Source organism: Hyla sarda, chromosome 4 (genome assembly GCF_029499605.1).
Source record: "Hyla sarda isolate aHylSar1 chromosome 4, aHylSar1.hap1, whole genome shotgun sequence".
Lineage (NCBI taxonomy): Eukaryota > Metazoa > Chordata > Amphibia > Anura > Hylidae > Hyla > Hyla sarda.
Window position 1 is genome coordinate 105,105,638 of NC_079192.1, and position 15,447 is coordinate 105,121,084.

Sequence of the window (15,447 nt, forward strand, 5' to 3'; positions counted from 1 at the left end):
CACGAGAAATTTCATCCACAGCGGGCAGACCAGAGGGCAAGGGGGTAGGGAGGGGGGGAAGAGGGTGACGGCCGTACACCACGAAAAATGGGGATTTGGAGGAAGATTCAGAGACTCTGAAGTTATACGAGGATTCGGCCCATGGTAGAAGATCTGCCCAATCATCCTGGCGGGAGGAAACAAAATGTCGTAAATAATCACCCAAGACCTGGTTAACTCTTTCTACTTGTCCATTGGATTGAGGATGATATGCAGAAGAAAAATTTAATTTAATCTTGAGTTGTTTACAGAGAGCCCTCCAGAATTTAGACACGAATTGGACGCCTCTATCCGAGACGATCTGCGTAGGCAACCCGTGAAGACGAAAAATGTGTACAACAAATTGTTTAGCCAACTGAGGCGCTGAAGGAAGACCAGGAAGAGGGATGAAATGTGCCATTTTGGAGAATCGATCAACGACCACCCAAATAACAGTGTTGCCACGGGATGGGGGTAAGTCAGTAATAAAATCCATACCAATCAGAGACCAAGGCTGTTCGGGGACAGGCAGAGGATGAAGAAAACCAGCGGGCTTCTGGCGAGGAGTCTTATCCCGGGCACAGATAGTGCAGGCACGCACAAAGTCCACAACATCCGTCTCCAGAGTCGGCCACCAATAGAAGCGAGAGATGAGTTGCACAGATTTCTTGATGCCTGCATGACCTGCGAGATGGGAGGAGTGACCCCATTTGAGGATTCCGAGGCGTTGGCGTGGAGAAACGAAGGTCTTTCCTGGAGGAGTTTGCCTGATGGAGGCTGGAGAAGTGGAAATCAGGCAGTCAGGAGGAATGATGTGTTGCGGAGAGAGTTCAACTTCAGAAGCATCCGAGGAACGAGAGAGAGCATCGGCCCTAATGTTCTTATCGGCAGGCCGAAAGTGAATTTCAAAATTAAATCGGGCAAAGAATAGGGACCACCTGGCCTGGCGAGGATTCAGCCGTTGGGCAGACTGGAGGTAGGAGAGGTTCTTGTGGTCGGTGTAAATAATAACTGGAAATCTTGATCCCTCCAGCAGATGCCTCCATTCCTCAAGTGCTAATTTAATGGCTAGAAGCTCTCGATCCCCGATGGAGTAGTTCCTCTCCGCCGGAGAGAAGGTCCTAGAAAAAAAACCACAAGTAACAGCATGCCCGGAAGAATTCTTTTGTAGAAGGACAGCTCCAGCTCCCACTGAGGAGGCATCAACCTCCAATAGGAAGGGTTTAGATGGGTCAGGTCTGGAGAGCACAGGAGCCGAAGAAAAGGCAGACTTGAGCCGTTTAAAGGCGTCTTCCGCTTGAGGAGGCCAAGACTTGGGATCGGCATTTTTTTTGGTTAAAGCCACGATAGGAGCCACAACGGTAGAAAAATGTGGAATAAATTGCCTGTAATAATTGGCGAACCCCAAAAAACGTTGGATAGCACGGAGTCCGGAGGGGCGTGGCCAATCTAAAACGGCAGAGAGTTTGTCTGGATCCATTTGTAGTCCCTGGCCAGAGACCAAGTATCCTAGGAAAGGAAGAGATTGGCATTCAAACAGACATTTCTCTATTTTGGCATAGAGTTGATTATCACGAAGTCTCTGAAGAACCATACGGGCATGCTGGCGGTGTTCTTCTAGATTGGCAGAAAAAATCAGGATATCGTCCAGATATACAACAACACAGGAGTATAAGAGATCACGAAAAATTTCATTAACAAAGTCTTGGAAGACGGCAGGGGCGTTGCACAGGCCAAAGGGCATGACCAGATACTCAAAGTGTCCATCTCTGGTGTTAAATGCCGTTTTCCATTCATCCCCCTCTCTGATGCGGATGAGATTATAAGCACCTCTTAAGTCCAGTTTGGTAAAGATGTGGGCACCTTGGAGGCGATCAAAGAGTTCAGAGATGAGGGGTAGGGGGTAGCGGTTCTTAACCGTGATTTTATTAAGACCGCGGTAGTCAATGCAAGGACGTAGAGAGCCATCTTTTTTGGACACAAAGAAAAATCCGGCTCCGGCAGGAGAGGAAGATTTACGGATAAAGCCCTTTTTTAAATTTTCCTGGACGTATTCAGACATGGCAAGAGTCTCTGGGGCGGACAGAGGATAAATTCTGCCCCGGGGTGGAGTAGTGCCCGGGAGGAGGTCGATAGGACAATCATAAGGCCTGTGAGGAGGTAGAGTCTCAGCTTGTTTTTTGCAAAAAACATCCGCAAAGTCCATATAGGCCTTAGGGAGACCGGTTACAGGAGGAACCACAGAGTCACGGCAAGGGTTACTGGGAACCGGTTTTAGGCAGTCCTTGGAACAAGAGGGCCCCCAACTCTTGATCTCCCCAGTGGACCAATCCAGGGTTGGGGAATGAAGTTGAAGCCAGGGAAGTCCAAGGAGAATTTCAGAAGTGCAATTGGGGAGGACCAAAAGTTCAATCCTCTCGTGATGAGGTCCGATGCACATTAGAAGGGGCTCCGTGCGAAAACGTATGGTACAGTCCAATCTTTCATTGTTTACACAATTGATGTAGAGGGGTCTGGCGAGACTGGTCACCGGGATGTTGAACCTGCTGACGAGAGAGGCCAAAATAAAATTTCCTGCAGATCCGGAGTCCAAGAAGGCCACAGCAGAGAAGGAGACGGCAGAGGCAGACATCCGCACAGGCACAGTAAGACGTGGAGAAGCAGAGTAGACATCAAGGACTGTCTCACCTTTGTGCGGAGTCAGCGTACGTCTTTCCAGGCGGGGAGGACGGATAGGACAATCCTTCAGGAAGTGTTCGGTACTAGCACAGTACAGGCAGAGATTCTCCATGCGGCGTCGTGTCCTCTCTTGAGGTGTCAGGCGAGACCGGTCGACCTGCATAGCCTCCACGGCGGGAGGCACAGGAACAGATTGCAGGGGACCAGAGGAGAGAGGAGCCGGGGAGAAGAAACGCCTCGTGCGAACAGAGTCCATATCCTGGCGGAGCTCCTGACGCCTTTCGGAAAAACGCATGTCAATGCGAGTGGCTAGGTGAATGAGTTCATGTAGATTAGCAGGGATTTCTCGTGCGGCCAGAACATCTTTAATGTTGCTGGATAGGCCTTTTTTAAAGGTCGCGCAGAGGGCCTCATTATTCCAGGATAATTCTGAAGCAAGAGTACGGAATTGTACGGCATACTCGCCAACGGAAGAATTACCCTGGACCAGGTTCAACAGGGCAGTCTCAGCAGAAGAGGCTCGGGCAGGTTCCTCAAAGACACTTCGAATTTCCGAGAAGAAGGAGTGTACGGAGGCAGTGACGGGGTCATTGCGGTCCCAGAGCGGTGTGGCCCAAGACAGGGCTTTTCCAGACAGAAGGCTGACTACGAAAGCCACCTTAGACCTTTCAGTGGGAAACTGATCCGACATCATCTCCAGGTGCAGGGAACATTGGGAAAGAAAGCCACGGCAAAACTTAGAGTCCCCATCAAATTTATCCGGCAAGGATAGTCGTAGACCAGAAGCGGCCACTCGCTGCGGAGGAGGTGCAGGAGCTGGCGGAGGAGATGATTGCTGAAGCTGTGGTAGTAAGTGCTGAAGCATAACGGTTAGTTGAGACAGCTGTTGGCCTTGTTGCGCTATCTGTTGCGACTGCTGGGCGACCACCGTGGTGAGGTCAGCGACAACTGGCAGAGGAACTTCAGCGGGATCCATGGCCGGATCTACTGTCACGATGCCGGCTGGCAGGTAGTGGATCCTCTGTGCCAGAGAGGGATTGGCGTGGACCGTGCTAGTGGATCGGTTCTAAGTCACTACTGGTTTTCACCAGAGCCCGCCGCAAAGCGGGATGGTCTTGCTGCGGCGGTAGTGACCAGGTCGTATCCACTAGCAACGGCTCAACCTCTCTGGCTGCTGAAGATAGGCGCGGTACAAGGGAGTAGACAGAAGCAAGGTCGGACGTAGCAGAAGGTCGGGGCAGGCAGCAAGGATCGTAGTCAGGGGCAACGGCAGGAGGTCTGGAACACAGGCTAGGAACATACAAGGAAACGCTTTCACTGGCACGATGGCAACAAGATCCGGCAAGGGAGTGCAGGGGAAGTGAGGTGATATAGGGAAGTGCACAGGTGAACATACTAATTGGAACCACTGCGCCAATCAGCGGCGCAGTGGCCCTTTAAATCGCAAAGACCCGGCGCGCGCGCGCCCTAGGGAGCGGGGCCGCGCGCGCCGGGACAGGACCGACGGAGAGCGAGTCAGGTACGGGAGCCGGGGTGCGCATCGCGAGCGGGCGCTACCCGCATCGCGAATCGCATCCCGGCTGGAGGCGGTATCGCAGCGCCCCGGGTCAGTGGATCTGACCGGAGCGCTGCAGTGAGGAGAGTGTAGCGAGCGCTCCGGGGAGGAGCGGGGAACCGGAGCGCTCGGCGTAACAGTATATCACTATCTATACTGACATGTTTCATAATATCTGGCCACTAGTTGACTGTTTGAGCTGTTTATGACTTTTACTTGCTTTTATACCTTTGTCTATCTATCTATCTATCCATCTAGCTATCTATCTATCAAAAAAAAGAGTTGATTGCAGCACACCAGCGTATCCAATGAAATGTTGTAGCTTTATTCCGTAGATACAAGGACTACGTTTCTGTGGTCTCACACCACCATTGTCAAGTCGACTTGACAATGGTGGTGTGAGACCACAGAAACGTAGTCCTTGTATCTATGGAATAAAGCTACAACATTTTATTGGATATGCCGGTGTGCTGCAATCAACTCTTCTTTTTGCTGTCTACCTGTTGGACCCAGGACGGGGGTCCCTCTGATTGCTTGCACCCACTATCTCTTGTGCCATCTGGTGTGTTGCTCACCCTTTATTTTTATCTATCTATCTATCTATCTATCTTATATCTATCTCATGTCTATCTATCTATCTATCTACCTGTCATCCATCTCTTTTCATCTATCTTGTATCTATCTATCATATCTCTCTCTTTTCATCTCTTTCTATCCATCTATCTATAGTAGTTATCATCTATCTATCTATCTATCATATTTCTCTCTTTTCATCTCTTTCTATCCATCTATCGAAAGTAGTTATCATCTATCTATCTACCATCTATCCACCTATCTAACTCTATGTCTCTTTGATCCCAATATTCAGTATAGGATTGAGTTTTCCTGTCTGAAATATGCATCAGGGAACAGTACACTTTGAACCCAATTTTAAAAGATTCTAATTTTGATATAGAATCCAAGTGTGTTTTCCCATGACGCTTCAGCTAAATTCAAGAACGCTGAATGAATATGTATGAATATTTTCTCTATGACCCTATCTGATTATAATTCATTTGGCAAACTATATGTCCCTTATAACCTGCACAAACTGTTACAATTCACTATGAAGAACTTGAATACTGTACTGTTTATACACACACTCCCCACTTGTTTAACTTCTGTCTCCATCTATCTAAATAATTCATACAATTTAAATTAATGTTGTATTCATGATCATCCGTCTTATTAATTGTATTTTTATATCTATTGCAAAGGTGAGTCATATGGATTACCGGATGAAGAGAGACACATTAATGGCCATCCAAGTGAGGGCAGCGGATTCCTTTCCTTCACTACCTCTTCTGTCATTGTAAGGCCAAGTTCACACAGTATACAAATATGAGCAGATTTTATTTACGCTTGTCTTTTCACCCATTCTTTTTGCTGATTTCCTGGGGAGAAAAAAAAACAACAGAGAAGAAAATGATATCCATAGAAATGCATGAAAAGGCAAACGTAAATAAAATATGCTTGGATTTTTCATACTTTGAATTTGAAAATTTGATTGAAAATTAAATAAGTGATTCATATATATTTTTTTACTTTGATAAAATGGGGGTCTTTTAAACATATGTTAAAGAAAATTATTGTGCAGAAGAGATCACCTAAGACATGAACATGTAAGAAACACACATAAATTACCTCTTGTGTCTGTAAATGGCTGGTTTATTATGCCTGTGTATTCTTTGATGGCATCTTTACCACCGGGGAATGTGCTATCCTCTCTTATTATCCAAGTGTGGTTCAAATTCCTAATGTCATGTCTATTCACTTTCCACGATATCATTAACCAAGTCTTTGGAAATGGGGACCAAAGGGAAAAATACATATCCCCATGCCAATTTATTTTAGTATGGAGGTACAGGAATGCATAGAAGATTTGTAGGAATTTATGCTTCCGTAAGAAATACCCATATCTGTCTTTTCATTTTAAAGGATTATTACACCCATAAAATAAGTTTAGATGGCTTTCCCCACACTTCTACTAGCAGAACTGTCTTTGTGTCTTATCTGTTCAACCCATAATGTTCAGTCCCTCAAAGACATTTAGAGACACGAGGGATAAAAACCATAACCCTGACCAGCACATGTAAGGCTGCTTTCCCACTATAAAATGTATCCGTTTTAAAGATCCGTTCAATGTTCCGTTATAAAAAACCTGAAAATCGTCCGATACACGGCCATTACAAAATCCCATATGGCCGTTAGAAAATCCCATTATAGTCTATGGGATTTTTACATTATCCGTCTTAACCCGTTAGAGCGCGTTATTAATAACTGACGTTATTTTATGATGGGTGAATGAACGGAAGAAATAGTGCATGTAATATTTCTCCCGTTACTATCTTTCGTCATAAAATATTAATAACGGGCTATAACAGGTTAAAACGGATAATGTAAAAATCCCATAGACTATAATGGGATTTTTTTAATGGCCGTTTAACGGACGATTTTTAGGTTTTTCATAACGGAACATTGAACGGATCTTTAAAATGGATACATTTTATAGTGTGAAAGCAGCCTAATTCAGAGAGGTTTATCATGGTTTCAACTCAAATGGATTACATTGTGTAATATGGGTTCTGATAGGACTGATCTATGTAGATTTGAATGGTCACTTCCTCTTCATACAACTCATGCTTATTCAATAGTATATGTGAGCATTATTTATTCAAAGTGCAATTTACTTTGTTAAAACTTTTAAAATGCTGCTGTTTTTCTACCGAAAAATGTGTGCAAAGTTTCGGCAACTATGGTTCTTCGTTTTCTAAATTTGTTGTTCATTAAATGTTATTAGGCTCAGTCTGTCTCTAGGTTTAACCAGCATCTAATCTGTAGACAAAAAAATTGATGGCCTATCCATAGATTGGTGCATGTCGAACCCCTTACATTCACACCATCAGCTGCTTGAAGAATTTGTGGTGATTGTACAAGCTCTGTAGCCTCTTTGATGCTTTTAGCTATTTTTGGTTGGTTTGTACTTTCATACACCGTACTAGTGGTGGGTAAAAGGTATTTTAAAGACTAACCATCAAACTGAATAACCCCTTTAATATTAGTTGCTTTTCTAATATCATAATATTTGTATATGCAGTGGGGCAAAAAAGTAATGAAGAAATGCTTCAGCAGGCATCCAGGGCAAACGCCGAGGGGGGCCATGTCGGTCCCCCATGTTGGCGATCGTCGCAAATCGCAAGGGAAATCGCCCCTGCGATCAGTGGAGTTACTGGGATGATCGGGTCTCTGGGACCCGACCGCCCGGTAATTTTGCATGATCCCGGTTGTCACAGACAGCCAGGACCATGCTGAAGTATAGGAGCGAGGTGGCAAGCCTGCCACCTCCTCCTATCCCCTGCGATTCCTCGGTTCAAACTAACCGAACAATATCAGGGGGGGGGCGGTTACTTCCTCCCGCCCTGCCCGGCCCCTGGAAGTCCGGAGAGAACGGGAGGAAGACCGGAGGACGCGGCAGGTGACGGGGGAGTGCTGGGCCCGGCGACAGGTGAGTGGATCTTCTGTGGCATTGCGGGACCTTTGCAGCAGTCCAGACCGCTGTAAAGTGATCTGGACTGCTTCATCTGGTCCCCTTACACTACAACTCCCAGCATGCCCAGACAGCCCTTGGCATCTGGGCATGCTGGGAGTTGCAGTTTGCAACATCTGGAGGTCCACAGTTTGGAGACCACTATGCCCTTCCAGATGTTGCAAAACTACACATCCTCAGCATGCCCTTACTGTCCAGGCATGCTGGGAGTTGTAGTTCTGTAACATCTGGCCCTTCAGAACTACCACTCCCAGCATGCCTGGAAAGTTTTGGCATACTGGGAGTTTTAGTTTTGCAACATCTGGAGGGCTACAGCTTGGACACCACTACACAGTGGTCCCCAAACTGTTCTCCTCCAGCTGTTGCGCAACTACTACTCCCAATATGCCCTTCGGCTGTCTGGGCATGCTGGGAGTTGTGGTTTTGCCACAACTGGAGGCACACTGGTTGGGAAACATTGTCTTTTTCCTAACTCAGTGTTTCCCAACCCGTGTGCCTCCAGCTGTTGCAAAACTATAACTGCATGCCATACTGATAGACCCTGCATGCTGGGAATTGTAGTTTTGCAACAGCTGGAGGTCCCCCCCCCCCCCCCGTGAATGTACAGGGTACATTCACATGGGCAGGGGGCTTACAGTGAGTATCAGGCTGCAAGTTTGCGATGCAGCAAATTTTGCGCGGCAGCTCAAACTCGCAGCGGGAAACTCGCTGTAATCCCCCACCCGTGTGACTGTACCCTAAAAACACTACACTACACTAACACAAAATAAAATAAAAAGTAAAAAACACTACATATACACATACCCCTACACAGACCCCCTCCCCTACCCAATAAAAATGAAAAACGTCTGGTACGCCACTGTTTCCAAAATGAAGCCTCCAGCTGTTGCAAAACAACAACTCAAAGTATTGCCGGACAGCCGTTGACTGTCCAAGCATGCTGGGAGTTTTGCAACAGCTGGAGGCACCCTGTTTGGGAATCACTTGCATAGAATATCCCAATGTCCACCCCTATGCAAATCCCTAATTCAGGCCTCAAATGCACATGGCGCTCTCTCACTTTGGAGCCCTGTCAAGGCAACAGTTTAGGGCCACATATGGGGTATCGCCGTACTCGGGAGAAATTGCCTAACAAATTTTGTGGGTCTTTTTTTCCTTTCACTCCTTATGAAAAGGTGAAGTTGGGGTGTACACCAGCATGTTAGTGTAAAAAAATAAATTTTTTAAACTAACATGCTGGTGTTGCCCTATACTTTTCATTTTGACAAGAGGTAAAAGGGGAAAAAAGCCCCCCAAAATTTGTAATGCAATTTCTCCCGACTACGGAGATGCCCATATGTGGGCGCAAAGTGCTCTGGGGGCGAACAACAAGGCCCAGAAGGGAGAGTGCACAATGTACATTTGAGGTGATTTGCACAGGGTTGGCTGATTGTTACAGAGGTTTTGACAAACACAAAAAAAAAAAAAAAAAACACATGTGACCCCATTTCGGAAACTACACCCCTCATGGAATGTAATGAGCGGTGCAGTGAGAATTTACACCCCACTGGTGTCTGACAGATCTTTGGAGCAGTGGGCTGTGCAAATTAAAAAATGTGTACAGCCCACTGTTCCAAAGATCTGACAGACACCAGTGGGGGGTTAAATGCTCACTGTACCCCTTGTTACGTTCCTCAAGGGGTCTAGTTTCCAAAATGGTATGCCATGTGGGGGGTATTTTGCTGTCCTGGCACCATAGGGGCTTCCTAAATGCAACATGCCCCCTGAGCAAAATTTGCTCTCCAAAAGCCAAATGTGACTCCTTGTCTTCTGAGCATTGTAGTTCGCCCGTAGTGCACCTCAGGTCCACTTATGGGGTACCTCCATACTCAGAAGAGATGGGGTTACAAGTTTTTGGGGGTATTTTCTGCTATTAACCCTTGAAAAAATGTGAAATTTGGGGGGAAACACATTTTAGAGAATTTTTTTTTTTTTACATATGCCAAAGTCGTGAAACACCTGTGGGGTATTAAGGCTCACTTAATTCCTTGTTATGTTCCTCAAGGGGTCTAGTTTCCAAAATGGTATGGCATGTGGAGGGTTTTTGCTGTTCTGGCACCATAGGGGCTTTCTAAATGCAACATGCCCCCCAAAAACCATTTCAGAAAAACGTACTCCCCAAAATCACCTTGTCGCTCCTTCGCTTCTGAGCCCTCTACTGCGCCTGCTGAACAATTTACATAGACATATGAGGTATGTGCTTACTTGAGAGAAATTGGGCTACAAATGTAAGTATAAATTTTCTCCTTTTACCCCTTGTAAAATTTCAAAAATTGGGTCTACAAGAACATACGAGTGTAAAAAATTAAGATTGTGAATTTTCTCCTTCACTTTGCTGCTATTCCTGTGAAACACCTAAAGGGTTAAAACGCTGACTGAATGTCATTTTGAATACTTTTGAATATAGTTTTTATAATGGGGTCATTTGTGGGATAATTTTAATATGAAGACCCTTCAAATCCACTTCAAACCTGAACTGGTCCCTGAAAAATAGTAAGTTTGAAAATTTTGTGGAAAATAGCTGCTCAACTTTGACACCCTCTGGTGTCTTCCAAAAGTAAAAACATGTCAACTTTATGATGCAAACATAAAGTAGACATATTGTATATGTGAATTTAAAAAAATGTATTTGGAATATCCATTTTCCTTACAAGCAGAGAGCTTCAAATTTTGAAAAATGCTAAATTTTCCAATTTTTCATCAAATTTAAGGATTTTTCACCAAGAAAGGATGCAAGTTATCACAAAATTTTACCACTATGTTAAAGTAGAATATGTCACGAAAAAACAGTCTTGGAATCAGAATGATAACTAAAAGCATTCCAGAGTTATTAATGTTTAAATTGATAGTGGTCAGATGTGCAAAAAATGGCCGGGTCCCAAGGTGTAAAATGGCTGGGTCCTTAAGGGGTTAAAAAGATGAGGGAGGCCTGTAATTTTTATCGTAGGTATACCTAAACTATGAGAGATATAATGAGAAAAATAATCCATAAAATCACACTATCTGATTTTTAAAGAATTTATTTACAAATTATGGTGGAAAATAAGTATTTGGTCAATTACAAAAGTTCATCTCAATACTTTGTTATATACCCTTTTGTTGGCAATGACAGAGGTCAAACATTTTCTGTAAGTCCTCACAAGGTTTTCACACAGTGTTGCTGGTATTTTGGCTCATTCCTCCATGCAGATCTCCTCTAGAGCAGTTATGTTTTGGGGCTGTCCCTGAACAACAAGGACTTTCAACTCCTTCCAAAGGTTTTCTATTTTGTTGAGATCTGGAGACTGGCTAGGCCACTCCAGCACCTTAAAATACTTCTTATGAAGCAACTCCTTCATTGCCCGGGTGGTGTGTTTGGGATCATTGTCATGCTGAAAGACCTAGCAACATTTCATTTTCAATGCCCTTGCTGATGGAAGGATGTTTTCACTCAAAATATCACGATACATTGCCCCATTCATTCTTTATTGTACACGGATCAGTCGTCCTGGTCCATTAGCAGAAAAACAGCCCCAAAGCATGATGTTTCCACCCCCATGCTTCACAGTAGATATAGTGTTCTTTGGATGCAACTCAGCATTCTTTCTCATTCAAACATGATGAGTTGAGTTTTTACCAAAAAGTTCTACTTTTGTTTCATCTGATCATATGACATTCTCCCAAATCTCATTGGGATCATCCAAATGCTCTCTAGCAAACTTCAGACGGGCCTGGACATGTACTGGCTTAAGCAGGGGAACACGTTTTGCACTGCATGATTTGAGACCCTGGCGGCGTAGTGTGTTACTGATGGTAGCTTTTGTTACTTTGGTCCCTGCAGATCATTCACTAGGTTCCCCGTGTGGTTCTAGGATTTTTGCTCACCGTTCTTGTGATCATTTTGACACCACAGGGTGAGATCATGCGTGAAGCCTTAGATCGAGGGATATTATCAGTGGTCTTGTATATCTTTCATTTTCTAATAATTGCTCCCACAGTTGATTTCTCCACACCAAGCTGCTTGCCTATTGCAGATTCTGTCTACCCAGCCTGGTGCAGGTCTACAATTTTGTTTCTGGTGTCCTTCGACAGCTCTTTGGTCATGGCCATAGTGGAGTTTGGAGTGTGACTGTTTGAGGTTGTGTCTTCTATACTGATAACAAATTCAAACAGTTGCCATTAATACAGGTAACAAGTGGAGGACAGAGGAGACTCTTAAAGAAGTTACAGGTCGGTAAGAGCCAGAAATCTTGTTTGTTTGTAGGTGATACTTGTTTTCCACCTTAATTTGCAAATACATTCTTTAAAAATCAGGCAATGTGATTTAATGGATTTTTTTTCTCATTATGTCTCTAATAGTTGAGGTATACCTATGATGAAAATTACAGGCCTCTCTCATCTTTTTAAGTGGGGGAGCTTGCACAACTGGTGGCTGACTAAATATTTTTTTGCCCCACTGTATAATTAAATACTTTACAAGTGCTCTATTTTATTGTACATAATAGATAAATTACATTATACAACTCTATACACTGGACTGGGTACAGGACTGTGAGATCACAGAATAAAAAACTGTGATTTTTTTAATATATATTTTATATATTATAATATTTTTATATATAATGTTACATATTATTTTTTATGTATTATTTTGGCACCAGCCAGGACTAGCAAAAAGTAATCTCATCTAGACCTGGATGTGGCATCAGGGTTACATGGTGAAGGCAAGAAAATCTGGGAAGATGCCAGTGCCAACAGGGATTGGGTAGCCCACACTGACCCAGATATACATTTTTTGTGTTCAGCAAGCAAATAGTTTGCTAAACAGTGGGCCTACATTGACTTTTTGTCAACAACCCATGTACACTTGGGATCTTCCCTGTGTTAAATGCATTTTGCTATAAGTGTAGGATACCTTGGCCTTTGTTGTTTGAGATCTAAGATGCAATGAAATATGACCAATTCATGACCAGAACACAATGGCCTTTATATGTAGGAAAAAGAAAAAAATAAGCAAGAGGTATTTCAGTGCTCTTCCACCTCCACACTAATACAGCCATATTCCTGTTTTTTTCTGGCATGTCTTGCATTTTAAAGGCATTATTTCTAAAGCTTGCAATGTAAAGCCAGATTCTATCGCTCAACCAGGTTTATAAATGAAAGAAGAACTGCATGATGTGGATGAGACCGTGATGCTTGAGGTTGATAGGTCAGGTTGCTGCAGGCTCCATTGTAACCCGTTTCCTTGGTTAGAAGAAGACTATCTAGAGAGGCAGATAGTAGATGATGATAGTCCCTTCAGTCTAAGAATGATCCTTTTGATTCTATGAAGGTTGGTTCTATCCAACACACTGATCTATCAGCTTTAATGTCATATAACAAAATACTGCAAAAGATCTGATTATTTGGTGATCCTGCATAATACAAGGCAGATGAATACATTGGTATATAGTGGTCACTGTGATATCTGTTAAAGTAAAGATCAGAGCTCTTTGATTTGTTTAGCATCTCAGTTCATGAATGTATCATGCATTGTGTGACCCATGTTAAAGATAAGTGATGCTATTAATGTATTCCATTGCTGTTACATCCTCAGTGCCTCTAACATTCCCATCAGCAGCCATCTTTTGGTGCCAACAAAGAAGAAAGGCTGACAAGTGGTGACCCTTCTTGTTGATGCAATGACAAGCGAAAGCCTTGCGGTCCACTGCTAAATGTAGAAGCAGATGTTAGTGACTTGAAGGAACACACCAATCTGTGCTCCTTAGTGACTCCTTCCAGGTTATGCTCCGACATGCTTTATTCAAAATGACTAATGTATAATGTATCTCAGATTTGACAGATGGCAATCAATATCCTGCCATGTTACACTTTATAATACATATCTGGCAGAAACAGACATTTATTTTCTTATAATTACAAACCTGGGTGGAAAAAAAAATATATGCCAAGAATTTACTAGAAGTGAAGGAAGCAACCAACCAGGAATTGTGTAAAATACAGTATCTGTTTTATTTGCCTGGTACACATTTACATATTTTGTTAAATGGACAATATAATGGGAATTTTATAAAGTCTGTGGTAAAATGAAAGGACAGCAGAAAATGCCAGTGGCAGTGGGGAAACTATATTTATTTTACAGGAAGGGTGTCCAGTATTCTTTGCCTTATTAAAATTATTTTTGCGAAAACAAAATTACAATTATGCATTTTACCTTTGTTAATGGAGAAATGAACTAGTCTAAAGGCCCACTTACTTGGCCGATATTACACTGCATCTAAAGGTGTGTAAAACACACCAGCATGTGAAGCCCCGAGGAGCAAAACCAACTACGATGTATGGTTATATTTTTTTTTATTACATTTCATATAGGGTATGCATACAAAATCAATCAATAATAGTATATAACTGATTGTTTAAAAAATAAATATATTAATTAAAAGAAAGGGTATACTGGGGTGAGAAGTTCTATATAAGTAGAAGAACAGGTGAATAAATATATATTGCATAGACATATGGCATAGAGGCCTTACTCTGCTGTATAAAGTGCTGGTGTTATCAAGGTGCAATTATTTTGCAAGTAAAACAAGTGCAACAATAGTGCTAAATAAATTCATAGATAAAATGCACTTATGTAATATATACATTTAACAAAGAGAACTAGTGATTGTGCAAATGGCAGCAGGTACCGTGAAAATAGCAGCAACAAAGAAACAAGTGTCTGTAATTAGCAGCAAATACAGTGAGTATAGCAGCCAGTAATACAGGTAGTCAGCTGGTGCAAAGAAGACAGGACTCACCCCAGCCCCACACCACAACTCTGACGCGTTTCGCCAGGAGCGGCTTTATCCAGAATCCAGCGATTCTCCCCGCCCCACGTTTCAGCCTTATAAACAAGCAGCCATCTACAAAATCAGGGCTCATCTACTTTACACCCTCAGGTCATTTAATATGGGACTAAGGCTATGTCCACATATATCTAGCGATCCTGACTCAACCTCATGTAGCCGGACGCAACAAGCTGAATGCATTGTACCTGGCATCCTTTCCAGTGCCTCATTGGCTGAAATAAGGAGCGGTGGTAGATCTATAGATGATCTGGCAAAGTTTTTTTTGAATGGCAACTATGATGGATCCCTGGACATATGTGAACCCTATCTGAGTGTCCTGAGACCCCTGGTCGGCTCTAGTGAAATTAAAGGAGTACAAAACTTTTACCTGTGAAAAGAAGCATACACAAACGTTATATTACATTGTAATGTACTCACCTTGTCCATATCGGCTTCTTCCCGGACTTCTCCTCGGTTTTCCATCAGGCCGTAAGCTGGTGTCTTTGATGACACTCGACTGCCTTTTTTTCACGATTCTGTGCCATTTTTCGCCCGGTGACTCATCGATCCCATGAGTCACTGCGGGCTGTGCCGGCCTCCCAGCCCGGAGTCGGCTACTCCCCCTAACTTAATTTATTCATTTATGTGCTGAGCTGAGCTACCATAGGCTCAGCTCAGCAAACGCCCACCTAAGCGCTGTCACTCAATCAGGGGGAGGGCAGGAACTGGCCGGATGTCAGGAGCGGGCATACTGGGAGATG

At 43.6% G+C, this 15,447-nt stretch overlaps 1 long non-coding RNA gene across 2 annotated transcripts in view; it reads right to left on the minus strand.

Moving 5' to 3' along the window:
• Nucleotides 1–5,527: 5,527 nt before the first annotated feature.
• The window catches only part of LOC130366876 (uncharacterized), a 43,045-nt gene continuing 33,125 nt past the window's right edge, over nt 5,528–15,447 (minus strand). For both annotated transcript variants that reach the window (XR_008891970.1, XR_008891969.1), the window contains one exon: nt 5,528–5,685. This is a non-coding gene — a long non-coding RNA (uncharacterized LOC130366876). The remainder of the gene's footprint in view (nt 5,686–15,447) is intronic.